The sequence below is a fragment of the Trichomycterus rosablanca genome, chromosome 19, assembly GCF_030014385.1.
Source record: "Trichomycterus rosablanca isolate fTriRos1 chromosome 19, fTriRos1.hap1, whole genome shotgun sequence".
NCBI lineage: Eukaryota > Metazoa > Chordata > Actinopteri > Siluriformes > Trichomycteridae > Trichomycterus > Trichomycterus rosablanca.
In genome coordinates this window covers 2286528-2298714 of record NC_086006.1, presented here as the reverse complement: position 1 = coordinate 2298714, position 12187 = coordinate 2286528, and the positions used below count along the sequence as shown (strand labels likewise).

The following is a 12187-nucleotide window of genomic DNA, read 5'->3' as shown; positions in this document are numbered from 1 at the left end:
TAAACCATGCTTTAGACATAAGTAGCCTTAACATGTACATCCATAGTCATGCTTAGCTGTCAGAGCAGGTCTAAACACCCTAGTCATTGGGAGGCGCTCTTGTCAGTGCGCTCTAAGTGCCAGTTCCAAGCCAGGACAGAAATAGGAAGGTTGCATCAGGAAGGGTATCAAACGTAAAAACTGTTCCAGGTCTGACATGAGGACCAGATCCAGTCCACTGTGGCAGCCCCTAAATAAGGGACAAGCCGAAAGAAGAAAAAATTACCATAAACGTTTTTAAGGCCATACTGATAGACCTCACAAAGATATGGGCTATTTATTCTGATAATCATACAATAAATATGAATTCAGACTAAATGTCTGTGTATTGTTAAGGGTTTGGGTCTCGTCATTTAACTTGACATAATAATTATATTAAATGTAATAATAATAATAATAATAATAATAATAATAATATAAAATATACTAATAAAAACAGTAGCAATAATAATAATAATAGTAATAATAATTACATTAAATATAATATAATTATTATTATTATCATTATTGTATTAAATATAATAATTATAATAATATAAAATATACTAATAACAACAACAGCAACAACAACAATAATAATAATAAATTATTATTATTATATTGTTAATAATAATTATTATTATTTTTATATTAAATAAAATAATAATATAAAATATACTAATAAAAACAGTAGCAATAATAATAATATTAATAATGATATTAAATATAATAATAATAATATAAAATATACTACTTAGAACAAAAGCAGCAATAATAATAATAATAATGATAGTAAATATAATAATGATATTGTTAATAATAATAATTTAGGGCAGACTGAACATCTTAATTTGTCGTATATAAATCGAGGAAAGCTAATTAAATTCTGTTTTTCCTGCGTATCCCATCGATCGTTTGGTCAGATCAGCGGGGGTCAGAGGGCAGGGTCAAGCGTTAATCTGCATCCCTGGAGCCGAGAGACTTAAGGGCCTTGCTCAAATGCCCAATCATCTTCAGAATTGTGACGAAACACCACATGTGCGTTCACTAATTTGCTTGAATTTACTTACAAAATCTGAATGCTTCGGTGCATGGAGAGGGCACGGGGCAGGGCAGCTGCACTGGCGTCAGGGTTTCAGCACCTCCTCAGCTTTCATTATATAAAATCTTTAAATACGCATGTACAGACGAATGACAAGTAAAGAAAAAGTATCCAAAATTATGATAGAAAAATATACATGATATAAAAAAGACTGAACAGTTGCATAAATAGTGAAGTCTATGATTATTTATCGACTCTGGCACAGTTCGTACAGAAGCATGTGTTTAATGTATGAAGGTATGAGGATACAGGGAAGGGATTTTGGGTAGATTATGAATGCCAGGACATGAAGCTGGCACGGCAGGGGGCCTAAAGGTAAAAACTGTCGCTGCATCTGTCGCTGCAACTGTCGCACATGTTAAACAAAACCAAAAGGAAGAAACACAAACATCGCAGCTCCTGTTTTCCTCTGTACTCGATACTTCATGTGAATTTGAAATGTCAAGGGTGTGTTTTTCATAGAGGCTCTGAACCTTGAACGTGCGTCCTTAAACCTGAGGACCTGGGTTTGAGTCACCTGAATGTATGAATGAATGTATTTGGCTGGATATTTTTGGTTGGTGGACTATTCTCAGTCCAGCAGTGACAGTGAGGTGTTTAAAAACTCCAGCAGCGCTGCTGTGTCTGATCCACTAATACCAGCACAACACACACTAACACACCACCACCATGTCAGTGTCACTGCAGTGCTGAGAATCATCCACCACCTAAATAATACCTGCTCTGTGGTGGTCCTGTGGGGGTCCTGACCATTGAAGAACAGGGTGAAAGGGGGTAACAAAGCATGCAGAGAAACAGATGGACTACAGTCAGTAATTGTAGAACTACAAAGTGCTTCTATATGGTAAGTGGAGCTGATAACATGGACAGTGAGTGTAGAAACAAGGAGGTGGTTTTAATGTTATGGCTGATCGGTGTAGAATAGAATAATAGATACAATTATAATACAGCTCATAGTCGGAGTCTCTGGTTTGAACATTATTTAAACCTACAGACGTTTCGCTGACCAGCCTGTCTGTGCCGCCCACCCACCGTTCTCCAGCTTTTCATGCAGCCTCTATGCACTCGTGACGCAGTTCTGCTCATCCGAGTCACATTAGCATGTTCGATTTGACTGGACGTCCACAGCGTCACAGTGCAGAGAGGACTGAGCTGTTTGTCTAATTAAATAATACTGAAAAAATAATCACTTAATCATTAAGGTGCAACAATATTATTGTTGAAACACTCAACTCAACCCAGCGTACAGGGTTAGACAACATGCCGTTCATCCGCACGTGGTCTGTAAGGTATCGAGAGGCTGATAGTTGGATGATAGTGGCTGTTTTGAAACTCAAAATCCAAGCAAATGCACCAAGTCACTTTCTGTTTCCCTAGAAAACTACACAAGCTGAACGAGACTGATGTTCTGATGAGCTACAGAAGTGCTGACCGTAGGTGGTCCACATATCTTATGGACAGCTGACAGACGTGGGGTCAATTAATCAAGTGCTTTCACTTAGGAACTGCTGACCACACCTTTAAGAAGGTGTTTACCCATAGACTGAGTTACTAGCTTGTTAGGAGAACCACAACACAAGTGCTAGAGACCTGCCTGCAGCCACATTTTAAATATTTAAATATCTATAAGGTAATGGACGTAAGGTTAACCACTACATCACTGTCACACATTCTTGATCCTACATACATAAACAGCCACTGGTGGCTCGGTGGGAAGCCCCAGGTCGAGCTGCCCAGCCGGGTCCTTTCTGTGTGGAGTTTGCATGTTCTCCCCGTGTCTGTGTGGGTTTCTTCTGGACACTCCAGTAAATTAGGTGAACTGGAGCTAATAAATTGAACTTGAACTGATGAATCATGGGTAATCTGTAATACCCTCAAACCTTAATAAATAATAAATATTATTTATAATTTCACTGTCCCACATGTAATTTATTTATTTCCTCTAAGGAAACAACCATTCCTATGTAAAATGTAGTTAAAGTCAAAAGTTTACATACAATTCTAAACCTCATGTACAACGTATGGCCAAAAGACTCCCATTAACAACTATAACAGTCTTTTCTCCTCCAGAATAGCTTTCTATTAGATTTTTAAAATCTCAGTGGGTGGGTAGCACTGTCGCCTCACTGCAAGAAGGACCTGGGTTCGATCCCCAGGCGGGGCGGTCAGGGTCCTTTCTGTGTGGAGTTTGTGTGCATGTTCTCCCCGTGTCTGTGTGGGTTTCCTCCGGGAGCTCCGGTTTCCTCCCACAGTAAAAAACATGCAGTCAGGTTAATTGGAGACACTGAATTGACCTATAGGTGAGTGTGTGTGTGTGTGCCCTGCGATGGACTGGCGCATCGTCCAGGGTGTTACTGTGTGCCTTGCGCCCATTGAAAAGCTGGGATAGGCTCCAGCACCCCTCCACCACCCTGATTGGATAAGCGGTTAAGACAGTGAGTGAGTGAGTGTATGTGAATTTTCAGTCATTTTAAGCCCAGGCATTGAGCTTGAACTTGAGGACCTGACTCACAGTTCAGAGTCCCAGTTCAGCCCATGGTCGTTAAGCCCGGTTACGGCCGGACCTTTCCACCATGTCTTTAGGGACAGCACTTCATACACAGGAATCAAACCCAGGGCCTTTGTGCCGTGAGGTGAAAGCAATACCCACTGTATAATTTATCTTAAAATTGTATTTATTTAAAACACCTGAACTTAATCACAATTACAATATTTAGTTTTCTAAATCAAGAAGTAGTGTTAAACATGCAAAAGAAACCTACAGAAGGCCACAGCAACTGCCTAGCAGGAGACTCTCAGTTTGTTTAGCCATCTCAAGGATCTAGGATCAGTTTAATTATACAGGGATGAGAAATCTTGCCATCAATAAACTTCAAACTGTATTTTTTTCAATGCTTGAGGCAGCTTCCATATATTTTTATATTTAAATGCCACCCTCCGAGTGCAATAACAGTGCTTCACTTGGCCACGACTAAACAACAATTTGCTGTTTGCACCTTTAAAAGTCCTGATTAGCCTGCGTCCCTCCTTAGAGACTGTGAGACTCACATGAGTTTCTAAATCAAGAATTCCAACTGTATTTAGAACCTTAATAAGATCATGTTCAGCCTCGGGGCAGTGACTGGGATCTTGGGGACGATCGTTATTACCCCAAATAACTCCCATAGGCTTGGGAGGCACCGCATGATGTGGTCTGACTGCTAAACCTCAGTACAGACTGATCTTTGTTCCGTAGAGACGGAGTTTTAAAGGAAGGAAGGAGGATTTACCCCATGATTTACAATCTAAACTCAGCCTTTGAGGTCAGGATTTCTTCAGAGACGCAAGGCCGACGGTTCGGTCTTTATTTAGAACAAAAACGTCATGGATATGTTCTCAGTTTCTTTGAAAGACAATTTACTCGAAGAGAGAAGGAAAAAAACAAACACATGGTAAAACTGAAGCACAGCAGTTCGCAGGGGGCATTTTTTTCCACCCGAGATGTTTTCGCTGACAACAACTGTGAAACCGAACACCAACTTCTGAGCAGAACGGACAAACACCGTCAGCACTGCGGAGATCCGGGGAACCGGCGAAGCTTTCACTGCCCTGTTAAACTGTGATTCATACAGACATCATGCAGCCACAGGCATTCAGCGCCGAGGAAAATACGCCCATGCGCTCTATACTTAGGCTCCGCCAGAACGAACCCCATATAATAGGTTCAGAAACAATCGCTCATCTCCCATGGCGATAAAGATCTGAAAAGTTTGTTTGGTAAATGCGCTGATGCTCTGGGCAAACCCAGCACACACGCTGACGTCCATGTAACCGCAGAAAAACTCGACAGAGGAAATACAACTCTTATTTCAGGAGGAAGCGAGATCCCCTTCCGTATTTTGGTCTGGTTTTACATGATATATTTACATTATTACTGATTATAGCAACACACACACACACACACACACACACACACAAGTTTCGATTTTGTGGACTCTTTAACTGGAGATTCAAACCAGTTTCACAGGAACGCCTCACCCTGTGCAACTGACGTGTTATTTTAGGGTTCCAACGAGATTTAAGATTTTATTTTATTCATCAACTTGCAACCATTCCTAAGTAAAATATAGTCAAAGTCAAAAGTTTACATACACGTCTAGACCTCATGTACAACATGTCCGAAAGTATGTTGAAACCAGACTCCCATTTACAGCTCTAACAGCCTCTTCTCCTCCGGAAAGGTTTTCTATAACATTTTAAACATATGTATGGGAATTTTGTACACATTCACTGTCACTTTGAGGCCAGGCAGTGAGGTCGGACTAGACGCCTGGCTGACGATTCAGTAAGAGAAAATAACCTCTGGTCAGATGAGAAAAAATAAACCTTTAAAAGGAAAAGTTGGCTATAAAACAACAAAACCAAATTACACTGAATGTATGGTGGAAGACATGGGACCCTGGGACCCTAGGATTCAGAGCATCAATTCCTTTTTTAATAAAACTCTAGCTGACACTGGGTAATAAAGGTTACAACGGGGTCATGGTTCCATTTATAAAAAAAAGGGCCAGTGATAGCTCAGTGGTTAAAGTACTGGGCTAGTAAACAGAAGGTTGCCGGTTCAAGCCACAGTTGGGTCCCTGAGCAAGGCCCTTAACCCTCAATTGCTCATTGTGTAAGTCGCTTTGGATAAAAGCGTCTTCTAAATGCTGAAAATGTAAATGTATAAAATCACAGTAATCCAAAAGAGAAGTCCAAATCCACACAGAATTCAGTCTGGTCAGAATTACAGAGATAGCTGAATGGAGTACGCAGAAGAGGAACGTCCAGAATGGACAGAAACAATCACTGTTACAGTTACGGGCTCTGGGTTTCATTCTGACTTCTTGTTACTGTCTGTAAGACATTTTTCACAAGTTCACACGTATTTATGTGGGTTTCCTCTGGGTACTCAACCGTCCAAAAGTGTGCAGATGAACTGGCTACTCTAAAGTGTCCCTAACTGTAAATTTGCTTCTTTAACTTTGCACCCAGTTGTTCCAAGTGGTTCTGGATCCACAGCGAACCTGACCAGCGATTAGTGAAAATGAGTGATTGACTTCGAGAGCACACAGTGAAATTCACACGTACTGTATTGCTGTTCGATCTGTGCTGTCCCAGAACATGTGTTTTTAACGATGTGATGGATGGGGTGGACTCTCCCTTATAAAGCACCTTTAAAACACCATGTAAACCTTTGTACTCATTTTTGTGTTCTCTGAGAGCTGTAAACATTCAAAAGTATGCTTTATACCACACTGATCACCATGTACCATCTTATTTATTGTGCATTCATGCTGTATTCATCAGTGTGTGCTGCTGTATGATGGTAAAGTACACGTCGTTCACTCTGTACCATCAGCGCATGTGGTATTATGTTGCAGTACACGCCTTGTAGAATCGTACACTTCTTTATAAGGGTTTGAGTTCTAATTGTGTTTTGCATTATGTGAGAGTACACCTCCTGAAGCGCAGGACAATCCATACGGTGGTTTACACTCCTTTAAGTTGTGCTTTTACATGTACGCATTCCTGTTGTATTGAATACAGCGTGTTTAACAGGGTCAAAGTACAGAGTTACTACAGCTGCTGGAAGTATTGATTCCTTTGTAATGATCACAAAATCATATGCTGGATATAACGACTTTATTAAGAACAATATATGTTTTGTCTTTGTCTGCTAAATTAATACTTAATATTTTTGATTGCTGATAAATAATGTAATAAAATGTTTGTAAGATTTACTTTTTATTATGTACTTCTTTTGTATGCATTTAGTCATACCCAATCTAGTTATCTAGGTATCCAGTTGCCCAATCATGTTTCACCTCTGTAGCTGTTGACCTCCACTGCTGACTGTTACGTGGGAGAGAAAGGACTCAAGTGCGGAGGTTTAAATAAATAAACTTTATTTATAAACAGAAAAACACAGAACATCACACACAAGACAGAACTCAAAAACAAACATAAGGAACCCCGATGGACTTCAACTGGGGAATGCAGACAGCAACAAAAAAGAAAAGAAGAAAACTAAAAAAACGCTGGGCGCGAACCCCGGCCGCTCGGGTGAGAGCCGGGCGCGTAACCAGCGCGCTGCTGCAGCGGGGGACAGCAGATGAGTAAATGCACTTAAGGTGCTACAATTATTCTACGCTACAAAGCCTCGAAATCGCCTCAGGCGCAGTTCGAGGTAACAGACGGCTCCGTTATCAGCCGCAGCTAGAGCCAATCTGTTAAAGCATATGAAAGGAGTGCAGATTCGAACCGGGTGAGCTGGCAGTACGGCCACGCGCTTGGCGCTGTCGCCACCCAGCGGTTGCAGAATCCCAGACTAAGTGTTTTCAGCTACAAAGCCCCGAAATCGCCTCTGGCGCAGTTCGGGGTAACAGACGACTCCTTCATCAGCCGCAGCTAGAGCCAATCTGTTAAAGCACACAAAAAGGGTGCGGATTCGAACCGGGGAAGCTGGCAGTACAGCCACGCACTTAGCGGTGTCGCCACCCAGCGGTAGCAGAATCCCAGAATAATTATTTTAATCTACAAAAGCCCCGAAATCGCCTCTGGCGAAGTTCGGGGAAAACAGAGGGCTCCGTTATCAGCCGCAGCTAGAGCCACTCTGCTATGAAAACTAAGTAAAGAGAACCGGTTAACAAAGCAGTTCACCAAGCTCCTAGTGCGGATTCGAACCGGGGGGTACTGGCAGACCAACCGAGTGTCTTACGGAGTCGCCACCCACCGGTTGCCGAATACCACCGCTAGATTGGCTAGGGGTGACATTAGCGGTGAGAGGACCAGCGCCGTGTCACGGGGCTGGCTTCACCCGCTAATGCTAAATGCTAACGGGTAAAAATAAAAACAGTACGAGGACTGCACGACATCGCACCACGCTACTTCTAAGAAGGTAAAAGAAAGGCTAATTACCTCAACCTTGCGGTCTACACACCCTGATGGCCTTATGCCACCGGGGGTACCTCTAAGGCTAAAAAGAAGCGTGGGGGAGCCGTCAGCAGTCCCCACAGACACCACAGTGCCCAAAACAAAAAGAGAAATGAAAGCAGAAGGTGCGACACCTGCAGCCAGGCGGCGTGCCCTTATATAAGGGAACCGCAGCTGCAGGTCGTTCACCCTAACGAGCTGGCCTAATTCTTAAGGCCTAGCTCAGAACTGCTCTGTAAGGCTTGTGACGTCGGGGAAGAGTGGTAAGTCCCACAGACGCCACACACCTTACACTGACCGAGGTAAATGATCCTTGAGATGAGTATTAAACTTAAATTAAACTGGAATTTAACTGATGCAATTAGAATTAACTGGATGTACTATACTGTACTATATTTTACTGTACACAGTATACTATACTATCCTATACTACACACAATATGTATACTACACTACACTTTACACAGTATGTATACTATACTACACTTTTCACAGTATGTATACTATACTACACTGTACTATATACAGTATGTGTATTATACTACACTACACTTTACACAGTATGTATACTACACTACACTATACTTTACACAGTATGTATACTATACTATACTCAGTATGTACACTATACTATACTGCACTATACTTTACACAGTATGTATAAAATTGGTGCAAATTAATATGTCTTATTTACAAGCACAATAATATAGTAAAACAGTAAATGTGATAAGTTAAGTTAAACAGTTAAACACCTTGCTCAGGGGCCCAAAAGTGACAACTTAGTGTTGATTGGGCTTCATCCAGTCACCACCCGATTACTAGGCCAGTACCATAACCACTGAGCCACCTCTGCCCTATTCTCACTGTGTTGAACTAGCAGTGAAGTAATAAAATAAAACAGTGTGTGATATTTGCAGTGTGAGATACTAGTAGTACAGTAAAAAAAAACACAAGTAAAATAGCGTATGAGACATTTACAGTGCAGTAATAAAACAAAAGAGTGTGTGTGATATTTGCAGTGTGAGATACTAGTAGTACCTTTGTACTGTACTACTAGTATCTCACAAAGTAAAATAGTGGATGTGATATTTACAGTGTGAGATATTCAGAGTGCAGTAATAAAAGTAAACAGTGAATAAAATATTTAGAGCGCAGATACGTGCAGTGCAGCAATAAAGTAAAACAGTGTGTGTGATAGTTACAGTGCAGCAATAAAGTAAAACAGTGTGTGTGATAGTTACAGTGCAGCAATAAAGTAAAACAGTGTGTGTGATAGTTACAGTGCAGCAATAAAGTAAAACAGTGTGTGTGATAGTTACAGTGCAGCAATAAAGTAAAACCATGTGTGTGATAGTTACAGTGCAGCAATAAAGTAAGATATGAGATATTTACAGTGAGATACTTGCAGTGCAGTAATGAAATAAAACTGTGTATGAGATATTTAGGGTGAGATACTTGCAGTACAGTAATGAAATAAAACAGTGTGTATGAGATATTTAGGGTGAGATGCTTGCAGTGCAGTAATGAAATAAAACAGTGTGTATGAGATATTTAGGGTGAGATACTTGCAGTGCAGTAATGAAATAAAACAGTGTATGAGATATTTAGGGTGAGATACTTGCAGTACAGTAATGAAATAAAACAGTGTGTATGAGATATTTAGGGTGAGATGCTTGCAGTGCAGTAATGAAATAAAACAGTGTGTATGAGATATTTAGGGTGAGATACTTGCAGTGCAGTAATGAAATAAAACAGTGTATGAGATATTTAGGGTGAGATACTTGCAGTGCAGTAATGAAATAAAACAGTGTATGAGATATTTAGGGTGAGATACTTGCAGTACAGTAATGAAATAAAACAGTGTGTATGAGATATTTAGGGTGAGATACTTGCAGTGCAGTAATGAAATAAAACAGTGTATGAGATATTTAGGGTGAGATACTTGCAGTGCAGTAATGAAATAAAACAGTGTGTATGAGATATTTAGGGTGAGATACTTGCAGTGCAGTAATGAAATAAAACAGTGTATGAGATATTTAGGGTGAGATACTTGCAGTGCAGTAATGAAATAAAACAGTGTATGAGATATTTAGGGTGAGATACTTGCAGTACAGTAATGAAATAAAACAGTGTGTGAGATATTTAGGGTGAGATACTTGCAGTGCAGTAATGAAATAAAACAGTGTATGAGATATTTAGGGTGAGATACTTGCAGTACAGTAATGAAATAAAACAGTGTGTATGAGATATTTAGGGTGAGATACTTGCAGTGCAGTAATGAAATAAAACAGTGTATGAGATATTTAGGGTGAGATACTTGCAGTGCAGTAATGAAATAAAACAGTGTATGAGATATTTAGGGTGAGATACTTGCAGTACAGTAATGAAATAAAACAGTGTGTGAGATATTTAGGGTGAGATACTTGCAGTGCAGTAATGAAATAAAACAGTGTATGAGATATTTAGGGTGAGATACTTGCAGTACAGTAATGAAATAAAACAGTGTGTATGAGATATTTAGGGTGAGATACTTGCAGTGCAGTAATGAAATAAAACAGTGTATGAGATATTTAGGGTGAGATACTTGCAGTACAGTAATGAAATAAAACAGTGTGTATGAGATATTTAGGGTGAGATGCTTGCAGTGCAGTAATGAAATAAAACAGTGTGTATGAGATATTTAGGGTGAGATACTTGCAGTGCAGTAATGAAATAAAACAGTTTGTGAGATATTTAGGGTGAGATACTTGCAGTGCAGTAATGAAATAAAACAGTGTATGAGATATTTAGGAAGAGATACTTGCAGTGCAGTAATGAAATAAAACAGTGTGTGAGATATTTAGGGTGAGATACTTGCAGTACAGTAATGAAATAAAACAGTGTGTATGAGATATTTAGGGTGAGATGCTTGCAGTGCAGTAATGAAATAAAACAGTGTATGAGATATTTAGGGTGAGATACTTGCAGTACAGTAATGAAATAAAACAGTGTGTATGAGATATTTAGGGTGAGATGCTTGCAGTGCAGTAATGAAATAAAACAGTGTGTATGAGATATTTAGGGTGAGATACTTGCAGTGCAGTAATGAAATAAAACAGTTTGTGAGATATTTAGGGTGAGATACTTGCAGTGCAGTAATGAAATAAAACAGTGTATGAGATATTTAGGAAGAGATACTTGCAGTGCAGTAATGAAATAAAACAGTGTGTATGAGATATTTAGGGTGAGATACTTGCAGTGCAGTGAATGAGATAGTTACAGTGCAGCAATAAAGTAAAACAGTGTATGTGATACTTGTAGTGCAGTAACAAAGTAAAGCAGTGTGTATGAGATATTTACAGTACAGTAATAAAGTAAAGCAGTAGTAAAGTAAAGCAGTAGTAAAGTAAAGCAGTAGTAAAGTAAAGCAGTACCTGTTTCAGGATACAGTTGATGAAATGAAGACGTTAGAACTGCGCTGATATCCGCACATACACACCAACACCAACCCGCACCGAGTTACTGCAGCAGGAACACCAACCAACTGAAGTTGACACTCAGCCGCGGTGTGTGTGCGAGTGTGTGTGTGTGTGAGAGAGAGTGAGAGAGAGAGAGAGAGCGTGTACACTAGTGTATGAACGTGTGAGTGTGTGTGAGTGTGTGTGTGAGAGAGAGTGAGAGAGAGAGAGAGAGAGAGAGAGAGTGTACACTAGTGTATGAACGTGTGAGTGTGTGTGAGTGTGTGTGTGAGAGAGAGAGAGAGTGAGAGAGAGAGAGAGAGAGTGTACACTAGTGTATGAACGTGTGAGTGTGTGTGAGTGTGTGTAAGTGTGTGAGAGTGCGATAATGTGTGTAAATGTGCTTTGCTCTCCGACTCAGAATGGCGGTAAAGCATTAAAGCTTGTCAAACCAAATCAAGCCCTTCAGCACTGAGTGATCCAGTGTACTGCCACACCTACTGAGCTCCAGTACCGCCCATACACTCACACACACTTACACACACACCAGCATAACGTATACATTGCACATACGTATGATGCATGTATAGCAGTAATTTCGTGGGTACAGAGCCCCCTCTGGGAGTGGGAGGAAACTGAATCACCCATAACAAACTCAAGAGGACGTGGGAAAACA

The 12187-nt window shown here is 40.3% G+C and overlaps 1 protein-coding gene across 1 annotated transcript in view; it reads right to left on the bottom strand.

Moving 5' to 3' along the window:
- The window catches only part of dgkaa (diacylglycerol kinase, alpha a), a 50216-nt gene extending 38335 nt beyond the window's left edge, over positions 1-11881 (bottom strand). The window contains exon 1 of the mRNA XM_063014860.1: positions 11488-11881. The gene's annotated coding sequence lies outside the window, so the exon portion shown is untranslated. The remainder of the gene's footprint in view (positions 1-11487) is intronic.
- Positions 11882-12187: the final 306 nt, after the last annotated feature.